We start from the raw sequence: 25,428 nt of genomic DNA on the forward strand, positions 1-25,428 counted from the left end.
ATGTTCAGGTTTTACGTAGGAACCGTAGGAATCGCAGTGAACATGCCCATTCTGGAGGATTGGACAAGAACGGGCCCACACCCTGTTGCACATACTGAGAGGTAATCAAAGAAAATAAAGCAAATCCAATCAATCTCCTAAATATAAATGACCATTTCATTAACATTCACATTTCATCCACAAATATGTCTGTTGGGATAGTGACCAACCCAACAGCGCCCAGCAGTCAGGCAGCCACGCGAAACATCGAAAAGTAGGCAAAGAAAGGTTTGCTTTAATAAAAGAAGAACAAGACAAGAGCCACTGCTCACCTGACTTCATGTAGGCGTTACACGTGACGCCCCATCGCTAACGTGAAAGCCTAAACCTGACTTTACTTGTCCCTAACTATTCCTTTCGCTCGCTTTTCTTCATTCTACAACAGGACGAACATGTGGAACTCGGTGCGGTAGCTCAGTGGCCACGACATCATTGCTGAGCACGAGGTTACCGATTCTATTCTCATGCAGTCGCGATGGAGGCGGAATGCAAGAACACTCGTGTTCACAGCTTTTGCTGGAGGTTGAAGAACTGCAGGTGGCGAAAATCATTAAGCCGCCTTCACCATGGCATCTTTCATAGCCACGGTGTTGCATCTGAAATTGCGGTCGGTTGGTCGGTCGGTCGTCAAATAAACAAACAGCGAAAGTCTGTTTGTTTAAATTGCCCAAATAGGCTGAGCAAAACCACACTATAATGTTCTTCACGTAATGACTCATCCGGTTTGTGCTTACCTTGACAAATAGGGTGAGATCGCTTCAGTTCAATAGTTGTTTGTCATTTCCTAAAGAACTAACCCATGTTGTTAACATATATTATCTTTTGTATGCGTGCGTGCGCGTGCGCGCGCGCGCGTGTGTGTGTGTGTGTGTGTGTGTGTGTGTGTGTGTGTGTGTGTGTGTGTGTGTGTGTGTGTGTGTGTGTGTGTGTGTGTGTGTGTGTGTGTGCGTGTGCGTGTGCGTGTGATTTCATGCTTGCTGTGTAAGGCACTGTGAGTACGAAGTTGTACGAAGGCACTGTGCATCCTGTATTTGAACGCGAAAATAAGTTTTGCATTATGTTTCGGTTTAGCCCCTAAAGCCTGACTAAATCACTTAAAGTCTGTATAAACCATTCGAAACTTAGTGCTCACTTAGCAGAAAGTCCAGAGAAGTTAGTCGCAGCAATTTCACTACATATAACTCATCGGAAATTCCCATCTTGATATTTTTGTCGTTATATCCTCGAGCAATAACTTGCACTGAAGAAATGGGGCCAGAGCCTGGGACGCAATTGTCTACAACAAAGTTTGCAGTTCTGCCATTCTTATTCTCGTGTTTGTTTCAGTCGTCGCTAGTCGGCACATTATGTTCGGTGCCACTTTTAAGACCACGTTTTATTGCTGAACCCACTGGACATTCCCAAACCAAGCGCAAATAATCATGCAGTGCCACAAAACCGAAAAGCGCGTGCCAGCGTTTTTAATCCCCAGGGATCGTCGACTCACACGTGGGCAGCTTGGCGAAAGGCGAGGGGCAGAAGGAGGGAGAGGGCAAACGAGCGCAACCTTCATCCCATAATTAAGACACTCGGGTTCGCTTAAGGCACTTGGGCTCTCTAAACCCTGCTCCTCCAAGTTCCCATTGATTGCTGAGAGCAGGATTTAAAGCAAACTTTCGCAGTAGGCACGTATTGTCCAGTTAACGCAAAATATGAATGTTTCCTTCTTTCTCATGAATTCTGTTTTTTTTTTCTCTGAGGTCATAGGGAAGGTCACGCCTTGTCGCAATAATGGAGACCACAGTTGGCTACATTATCGAACACACTTCTCCTAGTTAACTCATACAATAAGATGCAGTGTGTCTAAACTTAGTGTCAACAAATTTAATGCAACTACAGCCCCAGCTCATAACATAACTGCAATTTGAGTCACTTCTTTACGCTTAACAAACTCTGCTCTTAGTATTTGTGTGGGTGCTCTTAGGAGAGTGTTTCAGTTGTGTGCAACGCTATAGCACGCAGCACGAAAGATGAGAGTCACCAATCCGCTCTATTTTTTATTAAGAACAACGATATGAAGGCAGCAGACAATTAAACCAAGGAAGGCATAAGAGAAACTTAATGTGTGTTTTGTTTGAAATGTTCAATTCATAAATAAAATGAAATGAAAGTGGGGGAAAATACAATTTGGCAGCAGTGGAAGCGAAGCCCGCAACCTCCGTACGATGCGTGTGATACTCTACCAACTGAGCTATGGTGGCAGTCGTCATCCGTACACGTATGGTGCACTGCAGAGAGAGAAAAAAAATGAAAAGTGATGTAAATAGCGCCCTGTGGCCGAATGTTTAGGGCTTAAGCTGTAGAAAATGAAGATGATAAATCGCGCGGGTTTATTTGTAATCGGTCGAGCTTCAGTTTACTCTCTGTCTTTAACATCAACTTTCACTTTCCGCTAGCCGCCAGCTCAGGCGGAAAGCCAAAACATTTCAGTCAAAAACAAAGCAAAAAAATGTGAAAATAAAAATGCGACCAACTGTTGGAACTCGGGGTAGAAAAACTGTCACTGTTAGTACTCGGGCAAATCAATGCTATTAAAACAAAGGCAGCGCTCCGTGCGCGTAGACGGGCACTAAGGCGCGCTTGAATTGTTCGTATCACCCCTACCGATGATTTAAGCAATTCAAATGTGCTGTGTTCGTCCAACGAAATATAATATAATATAACAATAGCGCATATTGTTTCCAGTACAGTAGAGTAGCTGCCAGTAATTCTTTTTCATCACTGAGATTTAATTAAGCAATTGTAATGAATTATCTAACTCGAGAAGTACTGTCCTAATTATCAAAGTGTCAATGAGAAAATTCTAAAGCAACAGGAAAAACTCCCGATACCGCTTTATGTTGCCCAATACATTTATGTTGCCCGAAACATGCTACATAAAAATTTGTCCCCAATGTTGCTGAATAGGACAATGTCATCTGCAAACCGAAGGTTGCTGAGATATTCGCCGTTCATCCTCACTCCTAAGCCTTCCCAGTTTAAGAGCTTGAATACTTCCTCTAAGCATGCAGTGAGTAGCATTGGAGAGATTGTGTCTCCTTGCTTAACCCCTTTCTTGATAGGTATCTTTCTAAATTTTCTTATGGAGAACCAAGGTTGCTGTGCAATGTTTGTAGATGTTTGCTAAGATATTCACGTATGCGTCCTGTACTCCTTGATTACGCAATGCCTCTATGACTGCTGGTATCTCTACTGAATCAAATGCCTTTTCATAATCGATGAAAGCCATATAGAGAAGTTGATTCTATTCCGCAGATTTCCCGATTACCTGATTGATGGCATGAATATGATCCATCGTAGAATATCCCTTCCTGAAGCCAGCTTGGTTGACTGAAATCAAGTGTTTCCCTGATTTTATTGGAAATCATTTTGGTGGAAATTTTATACAATACTTAAAGCAATCCAATGGGTCGATAATTCTTCAATTCTTTGACGTCTCCCTTCTTATGGACTAGTACAACGTTGGCGTTCTTCCAGGTCTGTGGTATAAAGAGCCGCAAGCTTTTCAAGCATGATATCTCCACCATCTGTAATTCAATCGACTGTTATTCCATTTTCTCCAGCACCTTTTCTCCTGGTCACGTCTTGCAAGGCCCTTCTAACTTCATCACTAGCTATAGAAGGAGCCTCTGTATCCTGGTCATCACTACTTCGAATGAAAGTAGCTTGGCTGCTCTGGGAACTGTACAGGTCAGTATAGAATTGTTCCGCTACGTTTACTATGTCATCAAAACTTCTGATGATATTACGCCGCTTATCGTTGAGTGCATACATCTTGCCTTGTCTTATGCGAAGTTTTCTTCTGACTGATTTCATGCTGCGTCCATGTTTTACGACTACCTAAATCTTTCCCACGTTATAATTTCGAAACACTTCTACATCCTGGACTGTGTTCGGATCGGCATAGAGTATGAAATCTATTTTATACTTGTCAGGTATGCATTTACATTTCGCAAGCCAGAATAAAAAACGGTAGTGTCATTACATAACGCGAATCAATTGACAGCGAAATGTATTTTTACAAAATTGCAGATTAAAACGATCGAAAATGTTGTGTGACACCTTGTTTGTTGTGTGACACCATTGGTCACTAGCGTGCTCCCTGAAAAGCGCACTAGATAGCTTTAAAACTTTCATCCAATGCACCCGCTAAAATTCAATAATGAGAATGGCCACTAGTATTGCAATATTTTGCGGATTATTGAAACATTGTGAGTGATTATGCGATGTTTAACCTCTCCAGTGGGTGGACATTGCATTCGCGACTGCATGGATGTCGCCCGTTTATATTCTATTTGCTGCACAAAAACAACAAAACAGATGGCGAGGTTGGTATTGGCCTGGGTAGCCGGCAAAGGAACATGAATGTCGCTGCGCACATTTTAACAAAGCGACATCTCAAGAAAACAGTACTGAAAGTACACAATGACAAAGTATTTTGCAAAACGCGTTTGATGAACGTAAGTGTGATGATATAAGCGCTATAGCAAACTTCCACACAAGCCCAATCACGGGGACAAACGATATATGCGGCCTTGAACAAACACGACACCCTGCAATCACAGCTCCGAGGGTTACCCACTGGCCACATCACCAGCCACGTCTAAGACCAGACACTGCGAGTAAGTCACCGTAAAGTGGCATTAGCTCCTCCATATCAGGATCTCTTTCCTTTCAGGCATCGAACCCAGAAAAATAAACGTTCCGACGTGTAAATGAGTCAGCGCCTAAGTCCAAAAAGTGTCCCTGAACGGGAAAAGGCGAAAGGTATCATCACAAACATCCAACGTGTGCGTCTGAGCTCTATCCGGAAGTTTAGGGACGGCTCAACGGAAATAAATGACCCCCTTGCTGGATTTCAAGAAACCGAGAAAGAGTTGATCTAGATTTACGAACTCGCGGCTTTGGCCTTATCGGCAACATGCACTCGGCCACGCCGTGCTTGGACCCCCGCGATGCCATAACGGCGAACGCGCGACGCCATAACGACAACGCTTCGCCGAATCTTGTGCACCGAGCGCTGTGGCCCTTCTGCTTCCGCCATCTTTGTTTCGGGGTGGTTTGACGAAGCCCTGATTTCCGGTATCACTATAAAAGCCGGGAGATTCTCGTATAGAGAGGCAAAATGTCTTACAATTCTGTTAACTTCTTTTTTTTTTTTACGCTCCAATTTCTCTTGAGATTTTGTTTCGTCTACTTCTGTGAAACTGCGCACTCATGTTATGGGCTTAAACTCTGCAACATTCCGCATTTAATATGCTTTGTTGTTGCAATCAATTATTTCTTATACGCTTATTAGCAATACGGAATGTCATCCTAAAGTCACTGACTATGGGACCTCCTCTAGTATGAAGCGTCTGGTAAATATGTATATAGCATATGTATATAGCCTATGTATATGTAAGAACAGGGATTCGAGGGCCTAGATTTATCATTATAGTCACAGGCCTATCTAAAATTGACAAGAAATCCAGACAGAGCACAGAAAAAATTTATTGCTATGTTTAAATAAAACGTAGAGGTAAAAAATGTGCAGATCCAAGCTATATGTTGTAATCAATATGAAGCAAGGTATCAGTCAAGTGCTGTATTATATGCTATACAATTAACGCCGATGCTACAAATATGTTTGCTTTCATCTTATGCAGCGTGCAATGTTAATGTTTAGCCCCTTACAAAGGTCACACTTTCAATGTCACGCAATTTGTGTGTTTTTTCTCTGCACCGCTCACAAGCTATGCCGAAATACGTGCACCAAGTCAGGCTGATGCCCAGTGTGAAGCATCTACGCAGCGATCTCACCAGGACGAAGGCGATGTATGATGTTTGTCGATGGAAGGATGGTGATTGGCAGGTGCAGGCACAGAGAATATGTCTTGCTGCAGTCAAGTATTCCTTACCGCTTGTATCACAGTGGCACATACCCATTCCGGAGGAAGGATTGCACAAGAATGAGCGCACACCTAGTGGCACATACCGAATGGCTAAGTGATATAAAATCAAGTAAATCATATAAGTTGTTGAATACAGTAGGCTATTCCATTAAGAAGTGGGTGTGCTTTAGGGATACATATAAGCCGACGATATTTGCTCAGATTTTATGAGAGAAATTATTTTTTTTTTTACGCAGAACATAGGTGCGTTTACTGGCGCTACTTTCTCGGTCACCATAAAAGGATAATACAAGCCCGTTGGCTGGTGCTATAGCATTTGACACGCATATAAACTTCGTACGTATATGCAAACCTTTTCTTTGTTTTCACGTCTCTTGTCACGTCCTTCTCCCAAATCTTTCACCTCGATTATTTTCACCTCGCTTTATTTATTCAAAGGGAAATGAAAGCGGACGAAAACTCAACTTGCCGCCGGTGGGAGCCGAATCTATGGACATATTCCGCATTGCGCGTGCGGGGCTTTACTAATTAAGCTACAGCAGTGGCCATTCTCTCGTGCAATTTCTTGGGTATTTCTGTATGTGTACAAGATTGGCCCTGTGAGTGTTAGGGAGCACTGCTATCGGCCAAGGTGGCGGATGTGGAACAAAGATACATGAAAATTTGAATGGCAAACTTCATGCATCGGCCACACCGCATACTGCGTTCTGCCACCGGAACCGCGTGCTCTGCCTGCTCTGGAACAGCTTAGAATCGTTGCCGCAAGGTTTTGTGCGCATAGCGGACCACACGGCCGTCGTCCCAGCTGGTGGCGTAAGCTTCACCGCAGGAAATACTCTCGGCCTCCGATCGGAAGTGCATTTCGCTGTTTTCCCATCACGTTCAGTCGGCGTCGCCGGCTTCGCGCTTTCGGGCACTCGGCGCTGAAATCAATACAAACGAGTTCGGTGGATAAACACTTTCCGTGTCCGAACTACGAAGAGCACGCAGTGACCGCAGCGGCAGCCAGCGGTCACCCGTCAACCTTGATCCCGATCACACGTCCCCTGGTCCTTGAGGACGTAGTCAGTAAACAACGTGCGCCGCCTTGGAAGGCTCCATGCAGCGCATCAAGCGTAACGGCGAGGAGATGCGGAAAAGCTTCAGTGGCTACGACAGTGGCCTTGGCATTTCTCGCTCGACTTTCAGTAGCAACGTGGCATCGAGCCTATGGTCTCAGTTTGTGCCGGCATCTGAAAAGTCTGAGGTTATGGCCTAGAGCACGCTTCCAGCAGTGCTCAAAAAGTAGAACAGGGTTTCATTTTACGACAACTCTGTCGAGCTATTTTTATTTATCTCGTAATTTCTTTACCATTGATTATCTTGCGGCAAACATGCCATATTTCGTTCATTTTCTATCTTAGATCTCGATATCTGTTACGATATTCTAATAAAGAGCAGAAGCAAATAGGTATGTCGTAAAGAAATTCGGCAGACACCTAAGACTGCTTACGTGTGGGAATTCGAAAGCATTATACCGTTTGTAAACCTCGGAACGTCGTGAACGCGCTCATGTTATACGCTCATTACGTGGCGCCACCTCTTCGCCATTGGCTGCGCCGTCACGTGCCCAATGACGCACGCACTAGGCCACACCTTTAGTCAGTCAGATGGCTGCGACGTGACGTGTGCAATGACGCATGTACTAGGCACACATTTAGTCACCCAGAACCATGGAGCCGCCGTGGCGTCGGGAAAGCAGTGCTCGTCTAGCCTACTGTAGCCTTTAAAAACAATTGTAACCTTTAAAAAGAATAGAACACGTTGATTACAACTCCGTAACTCTGCAACAGCAACAGAATTCTGTACGCTCTTTCTGTTTGGATAGGTCAAAACTGACAACTGTGATTCTTAGCTTACAGCTTTCGTGAAATTGTTACATTCTCCACGCGAGTATTGCGAAATTCACATTCACAATATGTTATATTCCAGAGTGGTATACAATATATAATTTTTTGCCGCTTCAATTTTTTCCATAGTTAAATTTACAGAATCGCGATGTCGTTTATTATTGGTAAGTTACAAAGATGTGAGCTTTCAATTTCAATTCAATTTTATTTCCTTGGTAGGAGGAGACAAGACACAAAGCTCTGAACACAACTTGACGGAGGTCCGGCCCCCTATGACAATACAGCAGGAGCAGTGATACAATACATAAAGACTCAGCTTTATACTTCACTATCGTCTTTTTTCCAGGTTCTGCTATTATAGAAAAACGTCGATTACCTTAATCAATAATCCGTCCAAAACAGCCCGTATAAACTTTTGTGTTCCTTTAATATACAGAACACATCCAAAAGGACTATATCCGCATTCCACTAAGGTGGGTGGTATTCCAGTATATTATGGTATACCAGAGGTTGTGACTGCTCAAGTTAGCAGTTAGCCCGCGCACACTAAATTAACTTTACGGTGTCCATAACCATCAAGTAGCACCCTTTCTGAGACGAATGACTCGTCGCGAGCCGTTCTTGTAGCACGGTGATAGAAGAAAACGCAATTAGACAAGGATAACCAAGACGAGGTTTCGTCAGCCAGCGTGTTCTATATTTAGGTGTTCTCAGCGGGAGCTAACTACCCAGTCGTTAACGAACTACGAAAAGGCGCCACAGAGAATAAATAAGATTGATTTAAGTTATGGTCGGCGCGGGACAAGGTTTCTCCCGCTATAGCACCCGTGACGCAGGCGCTATACGTTCCGTTAGGTTAATAGTTAAAATCTTGCGCGCCAATGATGAAGCAGGTGCGTCAACTCTACCGCAGTCGAGTTTCTCGCTGTCCTTCTTGTGAACCGCGGTGGCAGACTTCTCAGTGCCTGTCGGTTTCCTGTCTAGCTTAAGAGCACTGAAAGGAAGCCCTTCTCTGCGTGCCGTGGACGTGATGTGCATTTCCAAGAACTGCGTCACCGTGGACCTTGGTCTGGCTTTCAGCTGAGACGTCTATTGAGTTACGGCGTCCAGCGAAGCGTATACGTCCAGCGGCTCTTATCGATATAACTTTCTTTTGCTTATGTCACGTGGCAGCAAACGTACTCCCCTTTTGCTCCCAAGCAGTGTTCTACGGTACGAGAGGGGATGCCTCGCCGCTGCACCTCCGGCATGGTTTTGCACTAAAGAGAGTACCAACGGTTTTTTAGCGCCGTAGTTTTTTCTGCCGTAGCAGTATTCCCAGTGCAGTACGACCGTTCTTCTTTCACAGGTGTTAACAGGTCTACTAAAACTTTGCCGCGTTCTCATCCTCGTGGCTCACTCGGGTGAATATGAATTCCATTGTCCTTTCACACCGCACTTCACTGGAGGAATATACGCTTAAAAGTTTGTCCGTGATCGTAAAATGTTCGGCAGCCTGTTATACTAATGTAACACGTGAAGGCGAAAGCCTGCTGCACACGTGGTAATGCATTAAGTTATAAGATCCGAGGGGTCAGGCTGCTTGCAAGACATAACGAGCCGAAGTGTAAAGGAAACGTATAGCGCTGTAGGCCGACCTCTTCAACGACACATGCGTGTACCTAATGCAGTACCTAAAGGTTATTTCGTTGTTTCTTTCGGTTTCTCTTTCTTTCCGTGTATCTTTCTTTCTTCCTTCCTTTCGATATTTCTTTCTTTGTCCTTTCGTTCGTTCTTTCGTTCTTTCGTCCTTTCGTTTCTTCATTCATATTCAGCCATTGCATCTTTGCTTGCTTACGGGGGTATGAGCCATTCTGGATGATGATATTTTTTGCATCACTCGGCGTGTTTTTTTTTTTTTTTTTTGCATTACTGGGCACCGCGTCGCTTTTTTCGGGCATGAGCCATTGCAACGAGCCACTTAAGACTTTCGCCTTAATATGTTTACAATATATACGTGCCCCGTCGGCAGACATAGCCAAAAAATGCAAGCATACTTCGGCACGCTTACACACAGCGTCTCAGGTTAGAAAATCCGGTGAACATACGCCGCCTCTTAGGAGAATTCCTTACTGCCCTTGCACCCACCACTTTGGCTCTGTGGCTGCGGCGCTCAGCTGCTGAGCACGCAGTCGTGGGTTCGATACATGGCTACGGCGACTGCGTTCAGGTAGGGGCTAAATGCAACAACACTCGTGTACTTAGGTTTATGTGCACGTTAAGGAACCACTGGTGGTCAGCATTATTTTACCAGGCCTAAAAAACGACATCTCTCATACCATGTGTGTTGATTCGGGAAGTTAAACCCAATAATACATTTTTTTCGAGCGAGAGACCGTCCAAGAACGAAGCAGAGTTTGAACAATCCCACGTTCCAACCAAGGTGTCGAACCGAACCGCAATCGAACCTAAAACCGGAGCTCAACCATTATTTTCAGCTCAAATGGAACTAAACCAAACCGTTATTTTTCCACCATCTTGGAATCGAACACGAAACGGGACGTATTGGAGGAGCCGTTCCGAACCGGTTCAACAAACGATTCAGAAGGCACTGGGGACGCTCTGCTAGGGCAGGTCAGAAGAGCAACGTTGGGCAAACGCTCCAAGAATCCCGTGGTTTGCAAATGATTGCCGAGCTACAGGCAAAACTGAAATAACTTCAAATAACCTCAACTCAGTTGTGACATTCGTTATATGCTGTTAATTTTTGTGCTACCGGCAAAGCTGCCCTTTTTGAGGTGAGAACTGTGGGCGATTTACATATGCTCAGGCATCTTGCTCCAGCAAACGGACCGGAACAACTCTGTTCAACTTTCCGTTATGTTTTGATGCCGTACATGGTCGGTTGAGCTGCAGTTGTAATCTAACTACTTACAAGAAAACAATACCATTGAAACTCCTGATATTCTTTCTGCTGCTGCTTGGCGTCACCTGTGACGCGACAGTGCTTTATGTAACAATTATGGTGAAAAAAAGGGACTAAAAGCCCCCCTTTAAATCTACAGAACGAATACGTACGTTATAAAAAAGTAATATTTTTTTTTATTTAGAACTCCAACAAATTCTCAGTATGGCGCAAGTTTGTTCTGCTTGGTACAGATACTTGTAATGATACCACACCATCGGTGTGGGTTACTATAAATACTATAACTGCGAAATGCGACAAGCAATCTTGAGAATCACTACCTCAGTAGCTGCTTTTTGGATGCTATGCACCATCGTCATTAAGTAATTGATCTGCATCAACTATACAGCAAGCTACAAAATTGTGCAAAAGCACGTAATATAATAAGCGCGTTAATGCAAACACTTAGGAAAAAAAAGAAAACGTGTGACAGCTTCTAAGCCCTTTGAAGTAACGGAACTTGGATGGGTGCGTCGATATAACTAAGCTGCAGGCTGCACAGAAGAGAACATCTTCGTAAAGGCAACTCATGTCACACAGGCCTGTATCGCTGCCGCATCTTAACAAATCCCTCCAACTCAACGGGCGATGGGCACGCAGGTGTAAGGCAGCTTACAGGTGAAACTAAATGTGTTTTCACGCACTGGGACACTCACAGTACGCCTCCGCGCCTTGGTTCACAATTTATTCAATTGCTTGCGTAATATTAAACACACCAGATATACGAGGCCTGTCCCAAATGTTTGTACATGTACGTTCAAAAAACAATTAAGGAACCTTCAGCTATACATCAATGTGGTCACATCCAAAATATTCCCCATTAGACAAAATGCACTGGTTCCGCCTCTTCTTTCATTGCTCGAAGCACCCTCTTCTGCTTAGCGCTTCAGATGCGGTGTCGCTTGCTTTTGAATTGTCTTCACAACTCCTAAATGCCGCTCACGGAGCACCTGTTTGCATTTGGGGAAGCAAAATGTTACAGGGCGCTAAATCCGGCTTGAAAATGTGGATCAGAAACTTACGCACTACGAATGCTTTGATCGATTGATTAATTAATGGGTAAGGCAAAAACGCCATTGTACTCTGAATTGGGTGCACCTTAAAGAACGCAAGGTGGTCAAACCCGGAGCCCCGCAATACGGTGTGCCTAATAATCATATTGTGGTTTAGGCACGTAAAACCCCAGAACTAATTTTTTATTCCTTTAAGCCATCTTTCCCGTAGTGCTTTTGTAATATTGCATAAATTTGTGCGTCATTGTTGCCCAGTTTCACAAGAAATTTGATATTGATCCTTTGTTCTGTTTATTTGTCGATCTCTATTTCAACAAAACTTAGCTGTGCAAAAAATGCATGCATAAAATTCTGCTTGTGTCATACAGCGTCATACATCATCGTCGATGGTTTCTTCACCTGGTTCTTGCTGACTCAGTGCATGAATTTACAGGCCTTGTACATCGGTCCGCATCACGTAAGGGTAGAAACAAACTATCTTTCGCTGGAATCAATTCGCGAATGAGTCTCGAAAACGGTGAAAGATTTTATTCTCCTTAATTCGGAACCGTTGTGTTTGAACCGGTCCTAACCGGTTCGAACCATGATTTTCATTTCGGAGCTGAACCTGAACCGAATCGGAAAATATACAGAAGCCTGAACCAGAACCCGAACTGAACCCAAACCTATTTCGGTTCGAAACTCTGGTTTTAACAACCCTGGATGCGGGAAATTCATTCCAGGAAAGACATTGTCGGAACGTCACGTTTGCCTGCGAGCACGTACAGTATACCTACGCTCGTGTCGGTGCAGTACTGAGAGAGCGTGGCCGTTCATTGGCCAATTACATCCCATTACGCTAATGGCAGCTGACGTGCAGTCTCCCTCGCGCTTTCTCGCTCGCTTGGCAGCGCTGTCCTTCCTGCGTGCCTACCTGCCGACAATGTATGGCTGATTGCACGATCCCCACTACGCCCCAAAAGTGATGACGCAGCTCGCAATTCTCTTGCTTTACTTTAATTATTCAACTAGTGCCAATATACGTATATTGAGAGTGCTGCGGGAGAAAGAAGCTCGACAACCTCTTACTACCCGAAAACAATAGCAGAAAGCATGCCAGTGCTGAATCAATAGTGTATACGTAGAAACTGCACTCTTCGTTTATTTGCTGTGGTTTTGTTGATGACATTAATTTGCCCACCTGTCTGCGTTCAGACACCGCCGTCTCAGAACTACTGAGTGCACGTTTGCTGCAGTCTACGTGCGAAAACGCACACGCGTTCGCGTATGTTCTCGCTACCACATGTTCCTACTAAAGGAGCACAGTCCTTGTTTTTTGGCACATCTGGCGTTACATCCAAATGCCATATAAGTCACGCCTCGAGCTCCCGTGTTCTTTCCAAGTGGCACTTTTCTGTGAAAAGGTAGTTAGCATTAAAGTGAACTTACGTAACTTGCGATGATCACTGGTATACATACCTCAATAGGCGTGAGCAGAGTCAAGTGGAACGGCTCAAACGTGAGTTTGCGTACAACATTTACAGAAGTGAACGTCGACTGGTACTAAAAGCGGGTGTAGAGCGAGTTCGATGTGCTCTTGCTAATGTGCATATGCGAAAGCTAAGGGAGTTTCATACCATAGCAAAATAACGTGTAAAGTGTTTTCACGCTGGAACACATTAAGATGTAGCAGTTGTTTTTCGTCAATTCAGGACTATCTACAGACTTCATACCCCTGTGTTACGTCGCATAATGTGTACCGAGTGTTTGCAAACGTTCGCTGTTGCCCGCATCGGCCATCACCACGACGATCGTCTCGTGATCTCACATAACGTTATCATGAGTCGCACGCGCCTGAACGCTGGCCAATAAAGAAATTCTCTTACGTTAGATAAGTTCTGTGAATCGGCTTTAAGTAGACCTAGGCAAGAAACAGCACTAACAGCGCGCGCGCGATAGAGAGAGAGAGACAGATAGAGAGAGAGAAACTATAAAAATGACAGAAGGCTTAACCAGCATAAATCAATATGGCTACGCTACGTTGATGAAATGGCGAAAGTATGGTAAGGGGACAAAACCTTTGAGCAAAATAAGAGGGTTAATAGGACGACTACTATCACTACGCGCCTAAATGTGTTTTCTTGGACATCTCGTGGGAAAAAAAGAGGTACCGGACAAAGTATGCAGCGAACTTTTCGCCAGCGCATTTATTTCTGATGCCATTCGAAGAATGCGTGGCAGTTCCTTGCAAGGCGTTTTCACCCGCTGTTTTCAAATGCTGCGCATTTCGTAAACACGGCTCCGCGTTTTCCGCCGTAAAACCTTAAAGCCTTATGGTCAGCTTCATCTGTGAGCGACGCTTCTTTCCTACTTTATTCTTTTTTCTGCGAGAACATCACGTTTCTTGTTATAGAGCGAGTTTCCCACTGCGGCCTGTCGACATTCGCCACCATTCCATCGTCATGTGGTGACTTTCATTCGGTTTGTTTCGTTTCCCATATATCCAGCCTCACTGGCCCCTATAGCGTACGACGCTGACCGTATTTTCTTACAGCTACGGATGTCACTCTTTCTTTTATAGACTACTTCCCTGTCTTTCCACTGGCCTTTTGCGAACGGGAGTCGTAAACGAAACGCTCGGAGGGGACTCGACGTGGCGCCCGCATTGCGTCGTCATTTCAACTTTCCTCCACTACTCTTCTCATTGCAAAGTTCTGTCTCAACAGTTCGTTTGTCATCCTTTTTTACGGTGTCGCGGAGAGCCGCCCAGGTTTCTTACGATCGAGGGTCGGTGTTTGACTCCCACTGTTCGCGGCTTTCTCTCCTCGAGAAGGCATCATTAGTTCTGGTGCTGGTTTGTCGGGCCATTGACGCCTCCGGCTCTAAAGGGCAACAAAGATAAGTAAAGTGAAAGCTGCATTCACAAGCTATGTATGCGTAGAGTGGCGAAACCGGGATTAGTACGCATCGCTTCTTTTCGGGCTGCTATGCGTGTGGAGAGCGAGGCAAAAGGGGAAACCGCGTGAGTTGAATGCAAAGCGCGCTCTAACTCTTCGGGAGAGGTGTTGAGAATGCTCAGATGAAAGAGCTGAGAACGTGCTCTGGTGGTTCTATGACGCAAAATTTGGTCTTGAGGCAAGAAAACGCGACTGCCGGGAGATCGAGCGAGTGAAAGATGAGAAAGAGGAGTGTGAGAAGAGTTGGGCAGGAGACAAAATTGAAAACGTCGGATAGTGAAGAACGGCGCGAAACGCGATATTGTTTGCGGCCTTTCCAAGACTCGTTTGCTTGTTTTATTTATTTCCTTTCTTTTTTGTTAGTCAATGTAAGAGATGGAAAGATAGTGTATTTATCTTTGTTTCTTGAGCAGTTCGGTCGTTTTAAAGACTGAGTGATAAAGAGGAAAAGTAGAAAGTAGAAGCAAGCACACACGCAAAGCCGCGGGTACGTTCGTGTCAAGACATGAAAACGGAAGAGGTTGCCGAGGGAAGGATACCAGGGCGAAGATTAAATTCAGGCACTGAAACAGAAACACAATAACATTACGAAAGCCGGAAGAGGCTAACGTTGGAAAAGTTTGTCAAATGACGGGGAAGACAAAAGGTTCCGATGGAGGCATCTCTTTGTACATATTTTAACAATGATCATATCCCGCAAAGGCAAGCACTAAAACTTGGGAGGGAGAAAACCTGGAAGTAAAAATTAGTTGGGGGAAAGGTTTCAAAGGAATAGAAAAAGGAGTGTAAGATAAGATTAAAAACTTTGTGGCTTTTATGGTGAAGGGCCAGCAATAGTTTTTATTTTGTTATTAATTTTCGGACATGCGTGGATTTATTTTTATTTTTCGCGCACTTGTTTGTCAAGCAGTGAGAGGGAGTTAAAGGAAGGCGCTGTGTTCCAATTTCTCTCGAAGTAGAAAATATATCCCATCGAACAGGCTGCCCCGGCAATGTAAGCGTTACCTATAGCTCGTGTCATAATCTTGCTTTTCTCTTTACACTGCTCTTGGGTGAAAAGCCCTTCTGTTGGAGCTTAGTGCCAGTTGCGTATCCCTTTTGCATCCCTTTTGCTATTATAAATCAAAACAACTGCATTTTCCCAAAAGCACACAGCGCTAATGTGACGCACTGGTTACAGCGTGCATTTTGTGTGAAGGATCGTTTAAAGAAATGTCTTTTTCCCCTTTTCAGAAAGCAGGAGACACTAAGAACGGGGGCGAGAAGGCAACACAAAGAGAAGGTAACTGTTTTGAAAGGCCACGAATGTATACATGTAGGCATGACCCGTGCCCCAAAACCCGAACGACAATGTTTACCGACCCGCCATTCAGAATCGCGATCTGTTGATTTTGTGATCACAAAGATGTTCCGAACGAGACGCTTTGCACCCGGCCCATTGCTCATCGTGCGCCTAGTGTGTTTTCGAATGCGTTTAACTGTGTTGGCGGATGCGCGGGGTTGTGCGGCCATACGTGCGCGGCTAAGGAACGTGGAAAACTGAAAAGAAACAAAGACAGAAATGAAAAATAATGGAGGAAATTAAATAATGCAGGCATGACCAGCATGTGTGTGTGAGAGAGAGAGAAATATTCGTGGCCCTCATTATTAATATTATTATTTGATTTGAAAACATATACACAGGAAAGGGGAGCGAGGAGCAAGGCTGGCAACTGCCACCGGAAGGGGCACAACACCTGCCTACTCTTCAGAAAGAAGCAGACAGAAACATTGAAATTGAACATAGGAAGGAAGGGAGGAAAGAATGTGCGAGATGACAAATCACAAAGAACAAAGTAGAACACACAGTACAGGTCACACACAGTAGGGCCCGTCACTGCAGGTCACGCTACTAAAGAATGTTAAATAGAAGAAATAGTTTCTGGGTTACAAACGTGTCCCTAAGTTCGTTACTTCTAGAAAAGCAAGGAGAGCGCGATGAGCCTGATCGCGTCGAGACGCACAACCACTGGGGTACAAACATTCGTCTAGTGTGGTGGTACACCGCAGGCCAAGGAGATGAACTCCCTCACTAGTGACATGCGCTGCGCACTGAAAGCGGGACACTCCAATATCAGGTGCTGAAGTGTCTCGCAGCAACCGCAATATGGACTGGCCACACGTCCTAGTCTGTATAAACGTTCTTACATGTTCAAACAGCCAACCCTTAGCTTCAGGAGTTGCGCTCTAGTGCGACGAGGCAAGCCTCGACCGCGGACGCGGGGCGGGAACATTCCATTTGCGACGCACTGGTCTGGATGCTGCTTGAGTAGGGGGCTACGAATCAGCAGACGAGCGTCATCAAGATTGCACAAAACTTCAGGGCAAGCATATTTGTTATGAGTGCAAGTTGAAGCCAGCCGATCAGCCTCTTCATTTCCGGCGATCTCTACGTGTGAAGGTATTCATTGGGCAACGACAGATACCCCACGTGAGGAAATTTTGTTGGCAGAGTCAGTAATGCTGCGCACAACCGGGCAATCAATATGATTGCGTTGTAATCTGTTAAGTGCAGCGCGGGAGTCCGTAAATATGACAATCTTCGATGTGGTTAACTCCTTTTGCACGTATTTCAGTGCAACATTCATTGTTGCTCACGAAATATGCATCGTACGTCAGTCGAAGGGCACGAAAAGCTGCAGAGGCGCCTTGACCGTCGCTGTGTACAGATTCATCTCTGATTATTTGGAGATAATCCGGAAATCTTTCGAACAATTACGACTGAGCCAACTAGAATATTGCCGGAACAGACCCTCATTCGGCTAGTATAAGGAGAATGCAAGCGACTATTTGCTACAGGATAGCCGGCCAATAAAGAGAGGGTCGGCAGTAAAGGAGGCTTTATTTTTCGCCTCTTTCCGTAAATATTCTGACCATTTTTTTTTCTTCTTTCAATATCGCATTTTCCCTTCCCTTGAACAAAATTGAACTTAAGAGTTCCCTCTCTCTCGTCACGCGTAATCTTATCCGATGCCTCTCTGTACAACTCGATGCTTGCACGCTAATGGCTTTTACATTCTCGTGTGGCTTAACCTTAAGGTAGGCAATCGCCGAAATAAAAAAAAAATCCCGTCTTTGAATAAAGCCACAAGGGAAGCTGCCAAAACATTCGGACTTGAAATCCGATCCCTATGCTTGTAGACACACGGGTCAAAGAACGTTTCATTGTAACTTAGGACTCGCTTTTCGTATTTGGCTGGCACATGCGCTGAAATTTTGCAAGACAGGTTTAGTTTGCTTTTTCAGCCACCAGAGGCAAAATAAGAACAACAGCTTGGTGGCGCAACACGCCACCCGGTTTCAAAGGGGACGCTCATAGCATCCATCCACCCATCCATCCATCCATCCATCCATCCATCCATCCATCCATCCATCCATCCATCCATCCATCCATCCATCCATCCATCCATCGATCTCTGCTGTACACATTACACACTAAAGTACAGAAAAACGCTAGAATGAAAAGCAAGTACAACATACCTGATTAACTCAAGTAGGCTGGGTGACTATTCATCACTTCCCTGTTTCAAAGGGGATACTAATAAATCATCATCACCATCCTGTACCACTTCGCTATGACTCCAAAATTGTAAATAATGGCATTGACAAAGAAGGACATAAATCACTGTGGTCGACCAACTAGGTGAACGCAACTTTCTCCGACTACATCTTCATGGTAACTATTCGTCAACATTATTCAACCACTTCGAATCACCGAACCACTGGAACCACTTAGTCAGCCACTAATTATTTTTTTCCGTGCCTCACCTGGGGGATAGAAAGCGCCACTTTCTTTCTTATTTTTTTTTCTTATCCACAGAAGCTGCTCAAAGCTGTAGCGATGACTAACTGCGCGAGGTCGCGCTACTCAGCTGACGCATAAGGGAAATATAAAGGAATCAAAAATACCAGCAAAGAAGATGAACACCGCATATCTTATTCCTGTAATGACAATATGAGAAGATGTTCATTGACGTACAGTAAGATGAAAGGACTGCCGGCTGATCTCGCATTGCCCACACAGATGAATTTTCCTATTATTATTTTTTTTTGCCCCGGCAGTAAATGACACCACCCTGGCATTTTTTTTTTCTTTACCTTCTTCTAATTTAACTTTTGAGCATCTCCCTCTGTACTAGCGTGTAGTTCTGTACTTGTTACTTTATAGTGTTTTATTTCTTCTTTTTTTTATCCACGCCGAAGAAAGTATACGGGAATCCCCCTTCTCACTTTCTCCTCCTTCTTCGTGTCGGAGCAAATTTTGCCCCATCTCGCTAACTCAGAGAAATGCGCGAGCCGGCACGCTTCCCCTGCTGCTGCTGCTGCTCCGTCGCTCCGGAGATTGGAAATGATGATGACTCGTTCTCCGCTGGCGTCGCAGTCGGCGTGCTCCTCGCCGGTCTACGCAGGCAGCGGCCCATTTCGCCGTCGTACGTAGCCTCAATTCGTGCCTGCCTTCGCTTGATTGCCTTCGTCTTCTCTTTTACCAGTCACATATGGGAACCTCAGATTGGCCGCTTAGGTGTCTCTAAGCAGAGTATCTCTCGCCACCCACACCTCGCTGCTTCTGTTGAAACACTTAAGTGCAGCCGTTAGGCTGGCGTGGAATGCTTCCGATCAGTGTTCTGTGTCGCGGCATTTTAACGGAAGCCGGATCCGCAGAACGAGCAAGAAGTGGAGGTCTGCTTCGAGAGTCGGCAAGAAACGCGCAAGTCGTGACAGTCCAGTGGACTATATACGTCGTCCTGCCAGTGGAGAGCACTAGGTCGCGGGTTGGACTCCTACCATGAGCGGGTGCATTTCAGCAGCGGTGAAGCTTAAAGGCAAAAGCGCACATTAGGCTGCTGCGGTTGTTCTATAAGCTATGGTGGTGTTCTGATATTTCCTTGGGCGCACACTCACCGAGCATCTCGTTCCAGTCATTCGTCTGGCTGGACGAGTGGAAGAAGAAATCGAGCCTTTGGGTCGGTCGGTCGGTCGGTCGGTCGGTCGGTCGGTCGGTCGGTCGGTCGGTCGGTCGGTCGGTCGGTCGGTCGGTCGGTCGGTCGGTCGGTCGGTCGGTCGGTCGGTCGGTCGGTCGGTCGGTCGGTCGGTCGGTCGGTCGGTCGGTCGGTCGGTCGGTCGGTCGGTCGGTCGGTCGGTCGGTCGGTCGGTCGGTCGGCGGTCGGTCGGTCGGTCGGTCGGTCGGTCGGCGGTCGGTCGGTCGGTCGGTCGGTCGGTCGGTCGGTCGGTCGGTCGGTCGGTCGGTCGGTCGGTCGGTCGGTCGGTCGGTCGGTCGGTCGGTCGGTCGGTCGGTCGGTCGGTCGGTCGGTCGGTCGGTCGGTCGGTCGGTCGGCGGTCGGTCGGTCGGTCGGTCGGTCGGTCGGTCGGTCGGTCGGTCGGTCGGTCGGTCGGTCGGTCGGTCGGTCGGTCGGTCGGTCGGTCGGTCGTCGGTCGGCGGTCGGTCGGTCGGTCGGTCGGTCGGTCGGTCGGTCGGTCGGTCGGTCGGTCGGTCGGTCGGTCGGTCGGTCGGTCGGTCGGTCGGTCGGTCGGTCGGTCGGTCGGTCGGTCGGTCGGTCGGTCGGTCGGTCGGTCGGTCGCTTATCAAAAATACACGAGCAGACTTCACTCATGCAAAAAATATAGAAGTGAACGATGATATGGTCCATGAATCCAACGTTCAAGGTAGGGTGGGCGACCAGGCCGAAGGCCTTTTGCCCGTAGGTGGCGGAGACGGCTTAGGTGAAGTCCTGGGCACGTCCATAATAGATGTGTTCACTGTCACATTTTGAATTGTAGTGTCACAAAATGGGCACGATGTATCATAGGGACCGTGGTACTGTTGTGCCCAGAGAGCGGTCACAAACGGAGTGAGCGCGACTCCGACACGCAGCCTCCGTAACGTAACCTCCTCTCGGCGGGTTAACCCACCAGGGAGGTCTGACCTTTTCTAGTGCACATTACTGAGCAGAACTCCTGCCTTCTCTCTCTATCGCTCCCCCTGTGCCCCTCCCCCTGTGCAAGGTAGTCAACTGGACAATGTTGTTGTTGTTGTTGTTGTTGTTGTTGTTGTTGTTGTTGTTGTTGTTGTTGTTGTTGTTGTTGTTGTTGTTGTTGTTGTTGTTGTTGTTGTTGTTGTTGTTGTTGTTGTTGTTGTTGTTGTTGTAATGACCTGACGCAAACCATTTTGGGGAATCGGCCACGCATCAATCGGGCGATATAAGGGTTAAAAATTTTGAGGAATGTAATTTCAATAGAAACTGGTAATGTGAACTTGTGATAATTAAAATTTATGAGATATAGATATAAACTCTATTGTTGCTACATATTACACAATGCAAAATATTAATTACAAATGTCTAGTTAACCGCCCTACTTCTCCGTCTTCTCTTTCTGCCATATTGGGGGGTGGACGGGGGGAGCGGGGAGGGGGGTAAATATCGATTGCGGCCACCCGGGGGTGCCTGTGCATCTAAACATAATACTTTTCTTTTTTTCACTTGGTTTCCGCAGAATGTTACCGTTGTGGAAGGCGACATCATGCTTAGCAGCAGATCACCACAGCCACTTGTCAGTGACCACTGCCGGGTGACCTCACGTTTCTGACACACCATACACCCGTAACCTTCGCCTTGTCCTTTTTGAACAAATTTTCATATTCCGAGGCAGCGTACACGTGGGGCCACAGATGAAGCAAGATGATTTGCTTTGTAGCGCCCTGTCTCTTCACCCTTCCTTTTTCATCATTTCTTGCGCTAATTTCCATCAGGCTACAAATGAAGACCCGAAAGGGTCTGACATAAATATGCCCTTTGCACTCTGCCGTCCACGGTTATATTTCAAACCTAAATGCACACGATTTGCTCAAATTTCGACTATAAGCTGCCCGGCTCACAGTGTCACTCGCCTGGAGGCAAAGCTAAGAGGAGGCAGATAAAACTTCAGGATGAAGTGCAGTCTTCCGACTATTTATTGACAGGATCAACATAAACCGCGCATATATAAATGGCCTGGCTAATCACATGCGCCACCGTTACAGATGCTTACGCCAGCAAGTGCAGTGTACATTAGCGAAATTGGCTATCAGATTCAAATGGGCGCGTGTGCGTAGCGCTTTTCTCTTTTCTTTCTTTCTTGCAGTTTCTACATGCAGTGCGTACGCGTTCAAATAGCTCTCTCCTTATTTGCCATGGTAATATGAGCCATGCGCTCTATAGAATGCCGAATGCAACCAGAAAACTCAACAACTTTATATTATTTCCTGGCTTTTCAGGACGGGAGAACCAACCAATCTATTACTCGTGCTTTCCCTGTTTCTTTCTCTTCTTTTTCTGATCGTTGCATTGATGTTTCTATAGCTACTCATGTAACCGCAACAAATTGGTTTCTGAATGTGTGCGGCCGAAATATGAGACGACGACTACGACTCAGTTGGGCGTTCTCGCAGCACCATCCGGGACAAAAGAGGCTATCCGTTCAGCGTGAAACCCTCTCGCGAGCGCGTGCGCTCGCATGCCGCATATATGCTGTATAGCGTATAGAATGTGTATGTTCCCTGAGTGCTACCGGAATGTGCGCGATTCAATCAGTGGGTTGTTGCGGAGTTATGCGACAGCTTCATTCGGCTCGTGTTAGTGTTTGCAGTGCCTTTTTTTTAGCTGGGAGCTTTCTGAACTACGTTCTAGTGGACTGCTATCACGTCTTTTGCAGACAGATATTGCATTTGATGTAGTTGTCTATGGGAAAATTATCTGCCTGCCTACCCTGCCCCCCCCCCCCCCTGCCCTGCCCTGCCCTGCTCTGTCTTTGGCGCAGAACTAACGGCTCTTCTTTTTCCCTCACTAGATATTTTACATGTATGTGCATATTGCATGTAGCCATTCCACTTACCTTAAATGTAAACATAGAAACACTTATTCATCGATTTCGGCTCACCACCATCTACACCAAACACTTTTCTTTCTTTTTTTTCACACAATCACAAAGCCTTCTTTGTGATTGCGGCCATGATAACAAATACACATATCATCTCCCTTAAGAATGTCCTCATCATGTTATGCCAAGACCTAGACTGAAATCGTCACTACTGGCATTAGATCGGAAATCACTCACTCGCAAAAAAAAAAATATTGCAGAAACTATCAACGATGATTGTTAATGTAAGCGAATAACCGAATGCTCTAGAAGGTTATTCGCTTTATTAAAAGAATGGTGCGCTTTAAGGCGTCAATTTCTTGTTGTGAGAATTTTTATTTAATTATTGATATGTAATTGAAGGAGAGGTTGGCGCCTTTAACGGCACCGGGTACTCCTCTTCGCAGGGAAAATAATACGAACAACACGAAAACACTGAGAGAATGAAATATCACAAACATTGGCGAGGATCCTCACAAGGATATTTGCGTAGCACTTTATTTTTATTGGGAGAAAAATAAAAGTAGTAGTTGTTGCCATTTTATGGCGACTGCTACCTCTTATCACTTGGTTAGTGACATAATATTTTAAAAAATACTGTATAATAATGTGTACGCCACTTGCTAAGGCAGCAGGGACTCTGCAGTTATTACTGCACATATTACTTTTTTTCATCTGAAGAAATGCAAAGATGGAGGCTCTATAAGAGGAGTTAGAAGTGTACCGTTACGCTATAAAGCAGATTTTTTTTTCCAAAAAATAAAGCGAGACAACAGGAAATGGTCTGCAAGTTCCGGGGAAGGATCTATGGACAAACAGATTGAGCCGTAAAGTAATGCGCGCACGCTGTTGAAAGTCTCGAAAATCCAAAATAATAAAAACAATGTTACTTTCTCCGCGATCGAATAGTCGCGACGGAAGCAGTCGCCAAGCGACATCATTTACAATCCGGTTGCTTTCTCTCTACATTTCCTGTCTTTTTGTTTTCCTCTTTTAGGAAAATAAGTTTCTTGGAGAAACTGGAACGTTAGGCTTAACATTAATACACCGAAGGAACGCTGACTACATATACAGCTTCAGCATTTCGAGTTAGGAATATTGGAGTGCCGCTTCAACAGAAACTTTACTTTCGGCCATCTCACGACTGCTGTGTTCTCGCCTTTTTTTTTTTTTTTTTTTCTCTGCCTGCTTGCACCGTGAGCGTACACAGCACTCGTTTCTTCGTCAGACGTGGTTGCTGTAGCTTTCACTGATGTATTACAGCCCATGTAAGTTTTTCCAAGAGAATTTGAACCATGAGCCACCGGCACTTTTGCGAGTGAATTTCGCGGGATACTTCTTGCATAGCAAATTTTACTAATTGAAGATTCTCGTGGTGTCTGTTCGAGACTGGTGTGGGCGTGCGGCACAATCGCTCATGGAAACAGAGTGGAGTTACACTTTAAGAATGTTCTAAAAAAGTAAAGAAACAAAAAAAATGCTCGCTATCAGCATGGTTCCACATTAAGCTTTTCTCTAGTTTCAGTTTTAGCGCCCAAAGCATAATTTTCCCGTTCATGGTGTTTTCAAATTTTGGCCATAATTGACTGATAACTTGTTATGACCTCCTTCAGAGTCTCATCACAGTGACGACGAAGAGACTTATCACTTACCATGTCTGCAGCTTCCCAAGAATTCCGAGGTGACACTGTCACTTGAAAACGAAAGAGACGTCCGGGTAACAGACAAGAAAGTGTAATCTATTACCGATCTTCATTCCCAATTTGTGCAGCATTACTTCTATGACAATACAAACAAAATATTGGACCGAGTAAGCAACCTCGTTTCAATTAGTGCAGATATCGAGCAGCATCCGTGCAAATTTTTGTGTTTAAGACACCGAGTGGATGCGTTACGAAAAGCTCGCAAAGACAGACGCTTTTGCTGAAATCTCCGGCTCGCTGAAAATCTCCGAGGCGATATGCTGGGATTTGCGTCCTATACGCTAACCGCCACGTGCAGGCTTCGTCGGCTTGTGCTCTGTTTAAGGGCTGTTTAAAAGCAAATTATGAAATTAACAGGCCTGCAGCTTTACAAAGATTGCTTGAACAGTATAAAATACTCATTTATAACCAACTTGCAGTTGCGGTTGGCATTTAGCTTTTACACACCGTCTCCAATCAAGTGTGCATTAGGCGGTGATGCAGATAAAATGATATTATTAGTGCATGTAGTGTTTGGTGTTCTTTACGTCTTGCTTACTCTTCCATCTTTGTTGTTTCCTGAGTACTGTGTTTGGGATGAACGGCTCTAAAGACGGGTCCGTTTCCATTTTTCTTCATTTTTTTTTTATTTGTAAGGGCAGCTTACTAGGCGCCTCAACGCTGACGTGGTTACTGCCAAATCCAGTGTTTAAGCGTGCTGTAAAGGCCGGCGACCAGCGTTAGAGGAGCTAAAGAAAAAAAAAACATTGGAAGAAAACGAGACACTTTGCCGTGAATTCGCTGCGAATTTCGTCGTATCACCAGCCGGGGCGCGCGCAGTTCTTAGAGTGCGCGCATTTGAGACCTGACGCTTTTTTCATTATTACTGTGCAATCAACGTACGCTTCGTAGCCGGCGTAACCTTGGAAAAGCCCTTGTTGTTGCCAGCGTAAGCTGTAAATTACCCGGCGCCACTTTATCAGCTCGCCGGGCCGGGGCATCACACGTGCAGGACCTCAAAACTTTTTATCGTCCTTGATAGTTTCTCTCTCTCTCTCTC

Source organism: Dermacentor silvarum, chromosome 7, assembly GCF_013339745.2.
Source record: "Dermacentor silvarum isolate Dsil-2018 chromosome 7, BIME_Dsil_1.4, whole genome shotgun sequence".
Classification (NCBI taxonomy): Eukaryota; Metazoa; Arthropoda; class Arachnida; order Ixodida; family Ixodidae; genus Dermacentor; species Dermacentor silvarum.